An 18,238-nucleotide genomic window follows, 5' to 3' on the forward strand; every position below is an offset into this window, starting at 1 on the left:
AGTCAGCGCCTTTAACCTCCTGTTTGGCCCAGTTTGCAATTTCTGCGGAAGATGAACAGGAATAGCGAGAACCAATGAGAGGCTAGCTGGAGGTGTCTGGACGGGCAAATTTAACTCTCATTTCCCACCAGGAAGAGGAAATAACCAAAGGCTCAGCGTGCCGTACCGGAACCAGATTAGGGCCTGAAGCCATCCTGCGGTGTTGCGGCCAGGTCACAAGAAAGCGAGTTGAAGAAAGGAGCTCAGGGGCACTGTAATTCACAAACCTGCAGAGTTATAAATGACAGCTATCGTCCAAAAATAGACTGAAGTAAGGCTGCCAAGAGGACTTGAAAGCGGGGCAGAATTGCAGGAAACCGATTTCAGGAGGTAGACTGGAATTGCATTGAAAGCATAGGAAAAGAGGCAGAACGTCCACAATGATGCACTTGGCCAAAAAGGGCGTATGCGTTTTTTCCTGAATATAATCAGGAAAAAACGCATACGCCCTTTTTGGCCAACCAAGCAAGCTTGCAAAGGAAATCTGCACTACAATGAAGTCTCACTTCCCCCCAGTCAAAAGGGCCATCTGAAAAAAGTGTAAAATCCAGAAAGGCAACAGGCCATTGAGAACTGGGAGCCTTGTTATGCTGATGGGCGGGATGTAAATTGCCAACAGACACTCGGGAGAAGTGTATGGTGTTTCCTGAAACATCTAAAAAACAAAGCAACAGAGCCTAGGGCACTTCCACTTATGGTCCTATAGCTTAGGGAAATTAAAATCAAAAAGACACAGCCACCCCAAAGTTTGGAACGGCTCTGTTTACAAGAACCTCGTTTACAGTACAAGTTCAACATCACAGAAAGTGAAAAATGGATAAAGAAGTTGTGGTATTTACTTACAAAGCAATATCACTCAGCAATGAAATCTGTGTCATCAGGCCCTTAGCAGCACAGTGAGTGGATTCAGGTATGATGATTCTAACTGAAATAAGTCACACAGAAAAAGAAACATCATAAGATATCAGTAATACACGGAATGTAAACTTGGCTACACAGGAACTGAATTACAGAACAGAACAGGGTCTCAAATTTAGAAAACCAACTTATTCTTGCTTAAGGGTAAAGGTGAGTTGGGGTGCTGCATAAAACCAGAGATTGAAATGAGCACAGATAAACTTCCTTAAGCCAAATATGGAATAGACAAGAGCTACTCCTTGCTCAACGAAATGGACTCAACACCCCATATTAAACGCCTAAGAATGTACTTGACTAGTAAGTATCTTAAAAGCTATGGATTGCTATGTCTCCGAAAGAGAATCAAGCATGTGTACAGGGGCATAAACGCAGCAGTGATAGGATTGGAGAGGTTCAGTGAGCAAATGAAGACCCTTTGAAGTCATATTGCATGGTACCCATTCCACGGGTTTCAACTACCCAGGTTTAAGGTATTCTTCCTTCAGCTAAAACATGCATGTGGAACCTAGAGTATGATCATCCATGTGATCGGGAGACGTGTTCAAATATGTCTCAGTTTTCCTCCCCTGGTACTCGGGTGCAACATTCCAGACGCTTTACTAACACTCTCCCCACTTGGAGAGTCAGTCCCTTTAACCTCCTGTTTGGCCCAGTTTGCAATTTCTGTGGAAGATGAACAGGAATAGCGAGAACCAATGAGAGGCTAGCTGGAGGTGTCTGGACGGGCAAATTTAACTCTCATTTCCCACCAGGAAGAGGAATTAACCAAAGGCTCAGCATGCCGGGCCGGAACCAGATTAGGGCCTGAAGCCATCCTGCGGTGTTGCGGCCAGGTCACAAGAAAGCGAGTTGAAGAAAGGAGCTCAGGGGCACTGTAATTCACAAACCTGCAGAGTTATAAATGACAGCTATCGTCCAAAAATAGACTGAAGTAAGGCTGCCAAGAGGACTTGAAAGCGGGGCAGAATTGCAGGAAACCGATTTCAGGAGGTAGACTGGAATTGCATTGAAAGCATAGGAAAAGAGGCAGAACGTCCACAATGATGCACTTGGCCAAAAAGGGCGTATGCGTTTTTTCCTGAATATATTCAGGAAAAAACGCATACGCCCTTTTTGGCCAACCAAGCAAGCTTGCAAAGGAAATCTGCACTACAATGAAGTCTCACTTCCCCCCGGTCAAAAGGGCCATCTGAAAAAAGTGTAAAATCCAGAAAGGCAGGACAGGCCATGGAGAACTGGGAGCCTTGTTATGCTGATGGGCGGGATGTAAATTGCCAACAACCACTCGAGAGAAGTGTATGGTGTTTCCTGAAACATCTAAAAAACAAAGCAACAGAACCTAGGGCACTTCCACTTATGGTCCTATAGCTTAGGGAAATTAAAATCAAAAAGACACAGCCACCCCAAAGTTTGGAACGGCTCTGTTTACAAGAACCTCGTTTACAGTACAAGTTCAACATCGCAGAAAGTGAAAAATGGATAAAGAACTTGTGGTACTTACGTACAATGCAGTATCACTCAGCAATGAAATCTATGTCATCAGGCCCGTAGCAGCATAATGAGTAGATTCAGGTACGATGATTCTAACTGAAATAAGTCACACAGAAAAAGAAACATCATAAGATATCACTAATACACGGAATGTAAACTTGGCTACACAGGAACTGAATTCCAAAACAGAACAGGTTCTCAAATTTAGAAAACCAACTTATGCTTGCTTAAGGGGAAAGGTGAGTTGGGTTGCTGCATAAAACCAGAGATTGAAATGAGCACAGATAAAGTTCTTTAAGCCAAATATGGAATAGACAAGAGCTACTCCTTGCTCAACGAAATGGACTCAACACCGCATATTAAACGCCTAAGAATGTACCTGACTAGTAAGTATCTTAAAACCTATGGATTGCTATGTCTCCGAAAGAGAATCAAGCATGTGTACAGGGGCATAAACGCAGCAGTGATAGGATTGGAGAGGTTCGGTGAGCAAATGAAGACCCTTTGAAGTCATATTGCATGGTACCCATTCCACGGGTTTCAACTACCCAGGTTTTAGGTATTCTTCCTTCAGCTAAAACATGCATGTGGAACCCAGAGTATGATCAACCATGTGAACGGGAGACGTGTTCAAATATGTCTCAGTTTTCCTCCCCTGGTACTCGGGTGCAACATTCCAGACGCTTTACTAACACTCTTCCGACTTGGAGAGTCAGTCCCTTTAACCTCCTGTTTGGCCCAGTTTGCAATTTCTGCGGAAGATGAACAGGAATAGCGAGAACCAATGAGAGACTAGCTGGAGGTGTCTGGACGGGCAAATTTAACTCTCATTTCCCACCAGGAAGAGGAATTAACCAAAGGCTCAGCGTGCCGTGCCGGAACCAGATTAGGGCCTGAAGCCATCCTGCGGTGTTGCGGCCAGGTCACAAGAAAGCGAGTTGAAGAAAGGAGCTCAGGGGCACTGTAATTCACAAACCTGCAGAGTTATAAATGACAGCTATCGTCCAAAAATAGACTGAAGTAAGGCTGCCAAGAGGACTTGAAAGCGGGGCAGAATTGCAGGAAACCGATTTCAGGAGGTAGACTGGAATTGCATTGAAAGCATAGGAAAAGAGGCAGAACGTCCACAATGATGCACTTGGCCAAAAAGGGCGTATGCGTTTTTTCCTGAATATATTCAGGAAAAAACGCATACGCCCTTTTTGGCCAACCAAGCAAGCTTGCAAAGGAAATCTGCACTACAATGAAGTCTCACTTCCCCCCGGTCAAAAGGGCCATCTGAAAAAAGTGTAAAATCCAGAAAGGCAGGACAGGCCATGGAGAACTGGGAGCCTTGTTATGCTGATGGGCGGGATGTAAATTGCCAACAACCACTCGGGAGAAGTGTATGGTGTTTCCTGAAACATCTAAAAAACAAAGCAACAGAGCCTAGGGCACTGCCACTTATGGTCCTATAGCTTAGGGAAATTAAAATCAAAAAGACACAGCCACCCCAAACTTTCGAACGGCTCTGTTTACAAGAACCTCGTTTACAGTACAAGTTCAACATCGCAGAAAGTGAAAAATGGATAAAGAAGTTGTGGTATTTACTTACAAAGCAATATCACTCAGCAATGAAATCTGTGTCATCAGGCCCGTAGCAGCACAATGAGTGGATTCAGGTATGATGATTCTAACTGAAATAAGTCACACAGAAAAGAAACATCATAAGATATCATTAATACACGGAATGTAAACTTGGCTACACAGGAACTGAATTACAGAACAGAACAGGGTCTCAAATTTAGAAAACCAACTTATGCTTGCTTAAGGGTAAAGGTGAGTTGGGGTGCTGCATAAAACCAGAGATTGAAATGAGCACAGATAAAGTTCCTTAAGTCAAATATGGAATAGACAAGAGCTACTCCTTGCTCAAAGAAATGGACTCAACACCGCATATTAAACGCCTAAGAATGTACCTGACTAGTAAGTATCTTAAAACCTATGGATTGCTATGTCTCCGAAAGAGAATCAAGCGTGTGTACAGGGGCATAAAAGCAGCAGTGATAGGATTGGAGAGGTTCGGTGAGCAAATGAAGACCCTTTGAAGTCATATTGCATGGTACCCATTCCACGGGTCTCAACTCTCCAGGTTTAAGGTATTCTTCCTTCAGCTAAAACATGCATGTGGAACCCAGAGTATGATCAACCATGTGAACGGGAGACGTGTTCAAATATGTCTCAGTTTTCCTCCCCTGGTACTCGGGTGCAACATTCCAGACGCTTTACTAACACTCTTCCGACTTGGAGAGTCAGTCCCTTTAACCTCCTGTTTGGCCCAGTTTGCAATTTCTGCGGAAGATGAACAGGAATAGCGAGAACCAATGAGAGACTAGCTGGAGGTGTCTGGACGGGCAAATTTAACTCTCATTTCCCACCAGGAAGAGGAATTAACCAAAGGCTCAGCGTGCCGTGCCGGAACCAGATTAGGGCCTGAAGCCATCCTGCGGTGTTGCGGCCAGGTCACAAGAAAGCGAGTTGAAGAAAGGAGCTCAGGGGCACTGTAATTCACAAACCTGCAGAGTTATAAATGACAGCTATCGTCCAAAAATAGACTGAAGTAAGGCTGCCAAGAGGACTTGAAAGCGGGGCAGAATTGCAGGAAACCGATTTCAGGAGTTCGACTGGAATTGCATTGAAAGCATAGGAAAAGAGGCAGAACATCCACAATGATGCACTTGGCCAAAAAGGGCGTATGCGTTTTTTCCTGAATATATTCAGGAAAAAACGCATACGCCCTTTTTGGCCAACCAAGCAAGCTTGCAAAGGAAATCTGCACTACAATGAAGTCTCACTTCCCCCCGGTCAAAAGGGCCATCTGAAAAAAGTGTAAAATCCAGAAAGGCAGGACAGGCCATGGAGAACTGGGAGCCTTGTTATGCTGATGGGCGGGATGTAAATTGCCAACAACCACTCGGGAGAAGTGTATGGTGTTTCCTGAAACATCTAAAAAACAAAGCAACAGAGCCTAGGGCACTGCCACTTATGGTCCTATAGCTTAGGGAAATTAAAATCAAAAAGACACAGCCACCCCAAACTTTCGAACGGCTCTGTTTACAAGAACCTCGTTTACAGTACAAGTTCAACATCGCAGAAAGTGAAAAATGGATAAAGAAGTTGTGGTATTTACTTACAAAGCAATATCACTCAGCAATGAAATCTGTGTCATCAGGCCCGTAGCAGCACAATGAGTGGATTCAGGTATGATGATTCTAACTGAAATAAGTCACACAGAAAAGAAACATCATAAGATATCATTAATACACGGAATGTAAACTTGGCTACACAGGAACTGAATTACAGAACAGAACAGGGTCTCAAATTTAGAAAACCAACTTATGCTTGCTTAAGGGTAAAGGTGAGTTGGGGTGCTGCATAAAACCAGAGATTGAAATGAGCACAGATAAAGTTCCTTAAGTCAAATATGGAATAGACAAGAGCTACTCCTTGCTCAAAGAAATGGACTCAACACCGCATATTAAACGCCTAAGAATGTACCTGACTAGTAAGTATCTTAAAACCTATGGATTGCTATGTCTCCGAAAGAGAATCAAGCGTGTGTACAGGGGCATAAAAGCAGCAGTGATAGGATTGGAGAGGTTCGGTGAGCAAATGAAGACCCTTTGAAGTCATATTGCATGGTACCCATTCCACGGGTCTCAACTCTCCAGGTTTAAGGTATTCTTCCTTCAGCTAAAACATGCATGTGGAACCCAAGTATGATCAACCATGTGAACGGGAGACGTGTTCAAATATGTCTCAGTTTTCCTTCCCTGGTACTCGGGTGCAACATTCCAGACGCTTTACTAACACTCTCCCCACTTGGAGAGTCAGTCCCTTTAACCTCCTGTTTGGCCCAGTTTGTAATTTCTACGGAAGATGAACAGGAATAGCGAGAACCAATGAGAGGCTAGCTGGAGGTGTCTGGACGGGCAAATTTAACTCTCATTTCCCACCAGGAAGAGGAATTAACCAAAGGCTCAGCATGCCGGGCCGGAACCAGATTAGGGCCTGAAGCCATCCTGCGGTGTTGCGGCCAGGTCACAAGAAAGCGAGTTGAAGAAAGGAGCTCAGGGGCACTGTAATTCACAAACCTGCAGAGTTATAAATGACAGCTATCGTCCAAAAATAGACTGAAGTAAGGCTGCCAAGAGGACTTGAAAGCGGGGCAGAATTGCAGGAAACCGATTTCAGGAGATAGACTGGAATTGCATTGAAAGCATAGGAAAAGAGGCAGAACGTCCACAATGATGCACTTGGCCAAAAAGGGCGTATGCGTTTTTTCCTGAATATATTCAGGAAAAAACGCATACGCCCTTTTTGGCCAACCAAGCAAGCTTGCAAAGGAAATCTGCACTACAATGAAGTCTCACTTCCCCCCGGTCAAAAGGGCCATCTGAAAAAAGTGTAAAATCCAGAAAGGCAGGACAGGCCATGGAGAACTGGGAGCCTTGTTATGCTGATGGGCGGGATGTAAATTGCCAACAGACACTTGGGAGAAGTGTATGGTGTTTCCTGAAACATCTAAAAAACAAAGCAACAGAGCCTAGGGCACTGCCACTTATGGTCCTATAGCTTAGGGAAATTAAAATCAAAAAGACACAGCCACCCCAAAGTTTGGGACGCCTCTGTTTACAAGAACCTCGTTTACAGTACAAGTTCAACATCGCAGAAAGTGAAAAATGGATAAAGAAGTTGTGGTATTTACTTACAAAGCAATATCACTCAGCAATGAAATCTATGTCATCAGGCCCTTAGCATCACAATGAGTGGATTCAGGTATGATGATTCTAACTGAAATAAGTCACACAGAAAGAGAAACATCATAAGATATCAGTAATACACGGAATGGAAATTTGGCTACACAGGAACTGAATTACAGAACAGAACAGGGTCTCAAATTTAGAAAACCAACTTATGCTTGCTTAAGGGGAAAGGTGAGTTGGGGTGCTGCATAAAACCAGAGATTGAAATGAGCACAGATAAAGTTCCTTAAGCCAAATATGGAATAGACAAGAGCTACTCCTTGCTCAACGAAATGGACTCAACACCCCATATTAAACGCCTAAGAATGTACCTGACTAGTAAGTATCTTAAAACCTATGGATTGCTATGTCTCCAAAAGAGAATCAAGCGTGTGTACAGGGGAATAAACGCAGCAGTGATAGGATTGGAGAGGTTCGGTGAGCAAATGAAGACCCTTTGAAGTCATATTGCATGGTACCCATTCCACGGGTCTCAACTCTCCAGGTTTAAGGTATTCTTCCTTCAGCTAAAACATGCATGTGGAACCCAGAGTATGATCAACCATGTGAATGGGAGACGTGTTCAAATATGTCTCAGTTTTCCTCCCCTGGTACTCGGGTGCAACATTCCAGACGCTTTACTAACACTCTTCCGACTTGGAGAGTCAGTCCCTTTAACCTCCTGTTTGGCCCAGTTTGCAATTTCTGCGGAAGATGAACAGCAATAGGGAGAACCAATGAGAGACTAGCTGGAGGTGTCTGGACGGGCAAATTTAACTCTCATTTCCCACCAGGAAGAGGAATTAACCAAAGGCTCAGCGTGCCGTGCCGGAACCAGATTAGGGCCTGAAGCCATCATGCGGTGTTGCGGCCAGGTCACAAGAAAGCGAGTTGAAGAAAGGAGCTCAGGGGCACTGTAATTCACAAACCTGCAGAGTTATAAATGACAGCTATCGTCCAAAAATAGACTGAAGTAAGGCTGCCAAGAGGACTTGAAAGCGGGGCAGAATTGCAGGAAACCGATTTCAGGAGGTAGACTGGAATTGCATTGAAAGCATAGGAAAAGAGGCAGAACGTCCACAATGATGCACCTGGCCAAAAAGGGCATATGCGTTTTTTCCTGAATATATTCAGGAAAAAACGCATACGCCCTTTTTGGCCAACCAAGCAAGCTTGCAAAGGAAATCTGCACTACAATGAAGTCTCACTTCCCCCCGGTCAAAAGGGCCATCTGAAAAAAGTGTAAAATCCAGAAAGGCAGGACAGGCCATGGAGAACTGGGAGCCTTGTTATGCTGATGGGCGGGATGTAAATTGCCAACAACCACTCGGGAGAAGTGTATGGTGTTTCCTGAAACATCTAAAAAACAAAGCAACAGAGCCTAGGGCACTGCCACTTATGGTCCTATAGCTTAGGGAAATTAAAATAAAAAAGACACAGCCACCCCAAACTTTCGAATGGCTCTGTTTACAAGAACCTCGTTTACAGTACAAGTTCAACATCGCAGAAAGTGAAAAATGGATAAAGAAGTTGTGGTATTTACTTACAAAGCAATATCACTCAGCAATGAAATCTGTGTCATCAGGCCCGTAGCAGCACAATGAGTGGATTCAGGTATGATGATTCTAACTGAAATAAGTCACACAGAAAAGAAACATCATAAGATATCATTAATACACGGAATGTAAACTTGGCTACACAGGAACTGAATTACAGAACAGAACAGGGTCTCAAATTTAGAAAACCAACTTATGCTTGCTTAAGGGTAAAGGTGAGTTGGGGTGCTGCATAAAACCAGAGATTGAAATGAGCACAGATAAAGTTCCTTAAGTCAAATATGGAATAGACAAGAGCTACTCCTTGCTCAACGAAATGGACTCAACACCCCATATTAAACGCCTAAGAATGTACCTGACTAGTAAGTATCTTAAAACCTATGGATTGCTATGTCTCCGAAAGAGAATCAAGCGTGTGTACAGGGGCATAAAAGCAGCAGTGATAGGATTGGAGAGGTTCGGTGAGCAAATGAAGACCCTTTGAAGTCATATTGCATGGTACCCATTCCACGGGTCTCAACTCTCCAGGTTTAAGGTATTCTTCCTTCAGCTAAAACATGCATGTGGAACCCAGAGTATGATCAACCATGTGAATGGGAGACGTGTTCAAATATGTCTCAGTTTTCCTTCCCTGGTACTCGGGTGCAACATTCCAGACGCTTTACTAACACTCTTCCGACTTGGAGAGTCAGTCCCTTTAACCTCCTGTTTGGCCCAGTTTGCAATTTCTGCGGAAGATTAACAGGAATAGCGAGAACCAATGAGAGACTAGCTGGAGGTGTCTGGACGGGCAAATTTAACTCTCATTTCCCACCAGGAAGAGGAATTAACCAAAGGCTCAGCGTGCCGTGCCGGAACCAGATTAGGGCCTGAAGCCATCCTGCGGTGTTGCGGCCAGGTCACAAGAAAGCGAGTTGAAGAAAGGAGCTCAGGGGCACTGTAATTCACAAACCTGCAGAGTTATAAATGACAGCTATCGTCCAAAAATAGACTGAAGTAAGGCTGCCAAGAGGACTTGAAAGCGGGGCAGAATTGCAGGAAACCGATTTCAGGAGGTAGACTGGAATTGCATTGAAAGCATAGGAAAAGAGGCAGAACATCCACAATGATGCACTTGGCCAAAAAGGGCGTATGCGTTTTTTCCTGAATATATTCAGGAAAAAACGCATACGCCCTTTTTGGCCAACCAAGCAAGCTTGCAAAGGAAATCTGCACTACAATGAAGTCTCACTTCCCCCCGGTCAAAAGGGCCATCTGAAAAAAGTGTAAAATCCAGAAAGGCAGGACAGGCCATGGAGAACTGGGAGCCTTGTTATGCTGATGGGCGGGATGTAAATTGCCAACAGACACTCGGGAGGAGTGTATGGTGTTTCCTGAAACATCTAAAAAACAAAGCAACAGAGCCTAGGGCACTGCCACTTATGGTCCTATAGCTTAGGGAAATTAAAATCAAAAAGACACAGCCACCCCAAAGTTTGGAACGGCTCTGTTTACAAGAACCTCGTTTACAGTACAAGTTCAACATCGCAGAAAGTGAAAAATGGATAAAGAAGTTGTGGTATTTACTTACAAAGCAATATCACTCAGCAATGAAATCTGTGTCATCAGGCCCGTAACAGCACAATGAGTGGATTCAGGTATGATGATTCTAACTGAAATAAGTCACACAGAAAAGAAACATCACAAGATATCAGTAATACACGGAATGTAAACTTGGCTACACAGGAACTGAATTACAGAACAGAACAGGGTCTCAAATTTAGAAAACCAACTTATGCTTGCTTAAGGGTAAAGGTGAGTTGGGGTGCTGCATAAAACCAGAGATTGAAATGAGCACAGATAAAGTTCCTTAAGCCAAATATGGAATAGACAAGAGCTACTCCTTGCTCAACGAAATGGACTCAACACCCCATATTAAATGCCTAAGAATGTACCTGACTAGTAAGTATCTTAAAACCTATGGATTGCTATGTTTCCAAAAGAGAATCAAGCGTGTGTACAGGGGCATAAACGCAGCAGTGATAGGATTGGAGAGGTTCGGTGAGCAAATGAAGACCCTTTGAAGTCATATTGCATGGTACCCATTACACGGGTCTGATCTCTCCAGGTTTAAGGTATTCTTCCTTCAGCTAAAACATGCATGTGGAACCCAAGTATGATCAACCATGTGAACGGGAGACGTGTTCAAATATGTCTCAGTTTTCGTACCCTGGTACTCGGGTGCAACATTCCAGACGCTTTACTAACACTCTCCCGACTTGGAGAGTCAGCGCCTTTAACCTCCTGTTTGGCCCAGTTTGCAATTTCTGCGGAAGATGAACAGGAATAGCGAGAACCAATGAGACACTAGCTGGAGGTGTCTGGACGGGCAAATTTAACTCTCATTTCCCAACAGGAAGAGGAAATAACCAAAGGCTCAGCGTGCCGTACCGGAACCAGATTAGGGCCTGAAGCCATCCTGCGGTGTTGCGGCCAGCTCAAAAGAAAGCGAGTTGAAGAAAGGAGCTCAGGGGCACTGTAATTCACAAACCTGCAGAGTTATAAATGACAGCTATCGTCCAAAAATAGACTGAAGTAAGGCTGCCAAGAGGACTTGAAAGCGGGGCAGAATTGCAGGAAACCGATTTCAGGAGGTAGACTGGAATTGCATTGAAAGCATAGGAAAAGAGGCAGAACGTCCACAATGATGCACTTGGCCAAAAAGGGCGTATGCGTTTTTTCCTGAATATATTCAGGAAAAAACGCATACGACCTTTTTGGCCAACCAAGCAAGCTTGCAAAGGAAATCTGCACTACAATGAAGTCTAACTTCCCCCCGGTCAAAAGGGCCATCTGAAAAAAGTGTAAAATCCAGAAAGGCAACAGGCCATTGAGAACTGGGAGCCTTGTTATGCTGATGGGCGGGATGTAAATTGCCAACAGACACTCGGGAGAAGTGTATGGTGTTTCCTGAAACATCTAAAAAACAAAGCAACAGAGCCTAGGGCACTGCCACTTATGGTCCTATAGCTTAGGGAAATTAAAATCAAAAAGACACAGCCACCCCAAAGTTTGGAACGGCTCTGTTTACAAGAACCTCGTTTACAGTACAAGTTCAACATCGCAGAAAGTGAAAAATGGATAAAGAAGTTGTGGTATTTACTTACAAAGCAATATCACTCAGCAATGAAATCTGTGTCATCAGGCCCTTAGCAGCACAATGAGTGGATTCAGGTATGATGATTCTAACTGAAGTAAGTCACACAGAAAAAGAAACATCATAAGATATCAGTAGTACACGGAATGTAAACTTGGCTACACAGGAACTGAATTACAGAACAGAACAGGGACTCAAATTTAGAAAACCAACTTATGCTTGCTTAAGGGGAAAGGTGAGTTGGGGTGCTGCATAAAACCAGAGATTGAAATGAGCACAGATAAAGTTCCTTAAGTCAAATATGGAATAGACAAGAACTACTCCTTGCTCAACGAAATGGACTCAACACCGCATATTAAACGCCTAAGAATGTACCTGACTAGTAAGTATCTTAAAACCTATGGATTGCTATGTCTCCGAAAGAGAATCAAACATGTGTACAGGGGCATAAACGCAGCAGTGATAGGATTGGAGAGGTTCGGTGAGCAAATGAAGACCCTTTGAAGTCATATTGCATGGTACCCATTCAACGGGTTTCAACTACCCAGGTTTAAGGTATTCTTCCTTCAGCTAAAACATGCATGTGGAACCTAGAGTATGATCAACCATGTGATCGGGAGACGTGTTCAAATATGTCTCAGTTTTCGTACCCTGGTACTCGGGTGCAACATTCCAGACGCTTTACTAACACTCTCCCGACTTGGAGAGTCAGTCCCTTTAACCTCCTGTTTGGCCCAGTTTGCAATTTCTGCGGAAGATGAACAGGAATAGCGAGAACCAATGAGAGACTAGCTGGAGGTGTCTGGACGGGCAAATTTAACTCTCATTTCCCACCAGGAAGAGGAAATAACCAAAGGCTCAGCGTGCTGTACTGGAACCAGATTAGGACCTAAAGCCATCCTGCGGTGTTGCGGCCAGCTCAAAAGAAAGCGAGTTGAAGAAAGGAGCTCAGGGGCACTGTAATTCACAAACCTGCAGAGTTATAAATGACAGCTATCGTCCAAAAATAGACTGAAGTAAGGCTGCCAAGAGGACTTGAAAGCGGGGCAGAATTGCAGGTTACCGATTTCAGGAGGTAGACTGGAATTGCATTGAAAGCGTAGGAAAAGAGGCAGAACGTCCACAATGATGCACTTTGCCAAAAGGGCATATGCGTTTTTTCCTGAATATATTCAGGAAAAAACGCATACGACCTTTTTGGCCAACCAAGCAAGCTTGCAAAGGAAATCTGCACTACAATGAAGTCTCACTTCCCCCCGGTCAAAAGGGCCATCTGAAAAAAGTGTAAAATCCGGAAAGGCAGGACAGGCCATGGACAACTGGGAGCCTTGTTATGCTGATGGGCGGGATGTAAGTTGCCAACAGACACTCGGGAGAAGTGTATGGTGTTTCCTGAAACATCTAAAAAACAAAGCAACAGAGCCTAGGGCACTGCCACTTATGGTCCTATAGCTTAGGGAAATTAAAATCAAAAAGACACAGCCACCCCAAACTTTCGAACGGCTCTGTTTACAAGAACCTCGTTTACAGTACAAGTTCAACATCGCAGAAAGTGAAAAATGGATAAAGAAGTTGTGGTATTTACTTACAAAGCAATATCACTCAGCAATGAAATCTGTGTCATCAGGCCCGTAGCAGCACAATGAGTGGATTCAGGTATGATGATTCTAACTGAAATAAGTCACACAGAAAAGAAACATCATAAGATATCAGTAATACACGGAATGTAAACTTGGCTACACAGGAACTGAATTACAGAACAGAACAGGGTCTCAAATTTAGAAAACCAACTTATGCTTGCTTAAGGGTAAAGGTGAGTTGGGGTGCTGCATAAAACCAGAGATTGAAATGAGCACAGATAAAGTTCCTTAAGTCAAATATGGAATAGACAAGAGCTACTCCTTGCTCAAAGAAATGGACTCAACACCGCATATTGAACGCCTAAGAATGTACCTGACTAGTAAGTATCGGAAAACCTATGGATTGCTATGTCTCCAAAAGAGAATCAAGCATGTGTACAGTGGCATAAACGCAGCAGTGATAGGATTGGAGAGGTTCGGTGAGCAAATGAAAACCCTTTGAAGTCATATTGCATGGTACGCATTACACGGGTCTCAACTCTCCAGGTTTAAGGTATTCTTCCTTCAGCTAAAACATGCATGTGGAACCTAGAGTATGATCAACCATGTGATCGGGAGACGTGTTCAAATATGTCTCAGTTTTCCTCCCCTGGTACTCGGGTGCAACATTCCAGACGCTTTACTAACACTCTCCCGACTTGGAGAGTCAGTCCCTTTAACCTCCTGTTTGGCCCAGTTTGCAATTTCTGCGGAAGATGAACAGGAGTAGCGAGAACCAATGAGAGACTAGCTGGAGGTGTCTGGACGGGCAAATTTAACTCTCATTTCTCACCAGGAAGAGGAATTAACCAAAGGCTCAGCGTGCCGTGCCAGAACCAGATTAGGGCCTGAAGCCATCCTGCGGTGTTGCGGCCAGGTCACAAGAAAGCGAGTTGAAGAAAGGAGCTCAGGGGCACTGTAATTCACAAACCTGCAGAGTTATAAATGACAGCTATCGTCCAAAAATAGACTGAAGTAAGGCTGCCAAGAGGACTTGAAAGCGGGGCAGAATTGCAGGAAACCGATTTCAGGAGGTAGACTGGAATTGCATTGAAAGCATAGGAAAAGAGGCAGAACGTCCACAATGATGCACTTGGCCAAAAAGGGCGTATGCGTTTTTTCCTGAATATATTCAGGAAAAAACGCATACGCCCTTTTTGGCCAACCAAGCAAGCTTGCAAAGGAAATCTGCACTACAATGAAGTCTCACTTCCCCCCGGTCAAAAGGGCCATCTGGTAAAAGTGTAAAATCCAGAAAGACAAGACAGGCCATGGAGAACTGGGAGCCTTGTTATGCTGATGGGCGGGATGTAAATTGCCAACAACCACTCGGGAGACGTGTATGGTGTTTCCTGAAACATCTAAAAAACAAAGCAACAGAACCTAGGGCACTTCCACTTATGGTCCTATAGCTTAGGGAAATTAAAATCAAAAAGACACAGCCACCCCAAAGTTTGGAACGGCTCTGTTTACAAGAACCTCGTTTACAGTACAAGTTCAACATCGCAGAAAGTGAAAAATGGATAAAGAAGTTGTGGTATTTACTTACAAAGCAATATCACTCAGCAATGAAATCTGTGTCATCAGGCCCTTAGCAGCACAATGAGTGGATTCAGGTATGATGATTCTAACTGAAGTAAGTCACACAGAAAAAGAAACATCATAAGATATCAGTAATACACGGAATGTAAACTTGGCTACACAGGAACTGAATTACAGAACAGAACAGGGTCTCAAATTTAGAAAACCAACTTATGCTTGCTTAAGGGTAAAGGTGAGTTGGGGTGCTGCATAAAACCAGAGATTGAAATGAGCACAGATAAAGTTCCTTAAGTCAAATATGGAATAGACAAGAGCTACTCCTTGCTCAACGAAATGGACTCAACACCGCATATTAAACGCCTAAGAATGTACCTGACTAGTAAGTATCTTAAAACCTATGGATTGCTATGTCTCCGAAAGAGAATCAAGCATGTGTACAGGGGCATAAACGCAGCAGTGATAGGATTGGAGAGGTTCGGTGAGCAAATGAAGACCCTTTGAAGTCATATTGCATGGTACCCATTACACGGGTCTGAACTCTCCAGGTTTAAGGTATTCTTCCTTCAGCTAAAACATGCATGTGGAACCCAAGTATGATCAACCATGTGAACGGGAGACGTGTTCAAATATGTCTCAGTTTTCCTTCCCTGGTACTCGGGTGCAACATTCCAGACGCTTTACTAACACTCTCCCCACTTGGAGAGTCAGTCCCTTTAACCTCCTGTTTGGCCCAGTTTGTAATTTCTACGGAAGATGAACAGGAATAGCGAGAACCAATGAGAGGCTAGCTGGAGGTGTCTGGACGGGCAAATTTAACTCTCATTTCCCACCAGGAAGAGGAATTAACCAAAGGCTCAGCGTGCCGTGCCGGAACCAGATTAGGGCCTGAAGCCATCCTGCGGTGTTGCGGCCAGGTCACAAGAAAGCGAGTTGAAGAAAGGAGCTCAGGGGCACTGTAATTCACAAACCTGCAGAGTTATAAATGACAGCTATCGTCCAAAAATAGACTGAAGTAAGGCTGCCAAGAGGACTTGAAAGCGGGGCAGAATTGCAGGAAACCGATTTCAGGAGGTAGACTGGAATTGCATTGAAAGCATAGGAAAAGAGGCAGAACGTCCACAATGATGCACCTGGCCAAAAAGGGCATATGCGTTTTTTCCTGAATATATTCAGGAAAAAACGCATACGCCCTTTTTGGCCAACCAAGCAAGCTTGCAAAGGAAATCTGCACTACAATGAAGTCTCACTTCCCCCCGGTCAAAAGGGCCATCTGAAAAAAGTGTAAAATCCAGAAAGGCAGGACAGGCCATGGAGAACTGGGAGCCTTGTTATGCTGATGGGCGGGATGTAAATTGCCAACAACCACTCGGGAGAAGTGTATGGTGTTTCCTGAAACATCTAAAAAACAAAGCAACAGAGCCTAGGGCACTGCCACTTATGGTCCTATAGCTTAGGGAAATTAAAATCAAAAAGACACAGCCACCCCAAACTTTCGAATGGCTCTGTTTACAAGAACCTCGTTTACAGTACAAGTTCAACATCGCAGAAAGTGAAAAATGGATAAAGAAGTTGTGGTATTTACTTACAAAGCAATATCACTCAGCAATGAAATCTGTGTCATCAGGCCCGTAGCAGCACAATGAGTGGATTCAGGTATGATGATTCTAACTGAAATAAGTCACACAGAAAAGAAACATCATAAGATATCATTAATACACGGAATGTAAACTTGGCTACACAGGAACTGAATTACAGAACAGAACAGGGTCTCAAATTTAGAAAACCAACTTATGCTTGCTTAAGGGTAAAGGTGAGTTGGGGTGCTGCATAAAACCAGAGATTGAAATGAGCACAGATAAAGTTCCTTAAGTCAAATATGGAATAGACAAGAGCTACTCCTTGCTCAAAGAAATGGACTCAACACCGCATATTAAACGCCTAAGAATGTACCTGACTAGTAAGTATCTTAAAACCTATGGATTGCTATGTCTCCGAAAGAGAATCAAGCGTGTGTACAGGGGCATAAACGCAGCAGTGATAGGATTGGAGAGGTTCGGTGAGCAAATGAAGACCCTTTGAAGTCATATTGCATGGTACCCATTCCACGGGTCTCAACTCTCCAGGTTTAAGGTATTCTTCCTTCAGCTAAAACATGCATGTGGAACCCAGAGTATGATCAACCATGTGAATGGGAGACGTGTTCAAATATGTCTCAGTTTTCCTTCCCTGGTACTCGGGTGCAACATTCCAGACGCTTTACTAACACTCTTCCGACTTGGAGAGTCAGTCCCTTTAACCTCCTGTTTGGCCCAGTTTGCAATTTCTGCGGAAGATTAACAGGAATAGCGAGAACCAATGAGAGACTAGCTGGAGGTGTCTGGACGGGCAAATTTAACTCTCATTTCCCACCAGGAAGAGGAATTAACCAAAGGCTCAGCGTGCCGTGCCGGAACCAGATTAGGGCCTGAAGCCATCCTGCGGTGTTGCGGCCAGGTCACAAGAAAGCGAGTTGAAGAAAGGAGCTCAGGGGCACTGTAATTCACAAACCTGCAGAGTTATAAATGACAGCTATCGTCCAAAAATAGACTGAAGTAAGGCTGCCAAGAGGACTTGAAAGCGGGGCAGAATTGCAGGAAACCGATTTCAGGAGGTCGACTGGAATTGCATTGAAAGCATAGGAAAAGAGGCAGAACATCCACAATGATGCACTTGGCCAAAAAGGGCGTATGCGTTTTTTCCTGAATATATTCAGGAAAAAACGCATACGCCCTTTTTGGCCAACCAAGCAAGCTTGCAAAGGAAATCTGCACTACAATGAAGTCTCACTTCCCCCCGGTCAAAAGGGCCATCTGAAAAAAGTGTAAAATCCAGAAAGGCAGGACAGGCCATGGAGAACTGGGAGCCTTGTTATGCTGATGGGCGGGATGTAAATTGCCAACAGACACTCGGGAGAAGTGTATGGTGTTTCCTGAAACATCTAAAAAACAAAGCAACAGAGCCTAGGGCACTGCCACTTATGGTCCTATAGCTTAGGGAAATTAAAATCAAAAAGACACAGCCACCCCAAAGTTTGGAACGGCTCTGTTTACAAGAACCTCGTTTACAGTACAAGTTCAACATCGCAGAAAGTGAAAAATGGATAAAGAAGTTGTG

The 18,238-nt window shown here is 44.0% G+C and overlaps 1 long non-coding RNA gene across 1 annotated transcript in view; it reads right to left on the bottom strand.

Moving 5' to 3' along the window:
• Positions 1 to 2,481: 2,481 nt before the first annotated feature.
• LOC307181310 overlaps positions 2,482 to 18,238 on the bottom strand; it is an 843,792-nt gene continuing 828,035 nt past the window's right edge. Inside the window, exon 9 of the long non-coding RNA XR_013826402.1 lies at positions 2,482 to 2,544. This is a non-coding gene — a long non-coding RNA (uncharacterized lncRNA). The remainder of the gene's footprint in view (positions 2,545 to 18,238) is intronic.

Source organism: Stenella coeruleoalba (genome assembly GCF_951394435.1).
Source record: "Stenella coeruleoalba genome assembly, contig: scaffold_91, whole genome shotgun sequence".
NCBI classification, from domain to species: domain Eukaryota; kingdom Metazoa; phylum Chordata; class Mammalia; order Artiodactyla; family Delphinidae; genus Stenella; species Stenella coeruleoalba.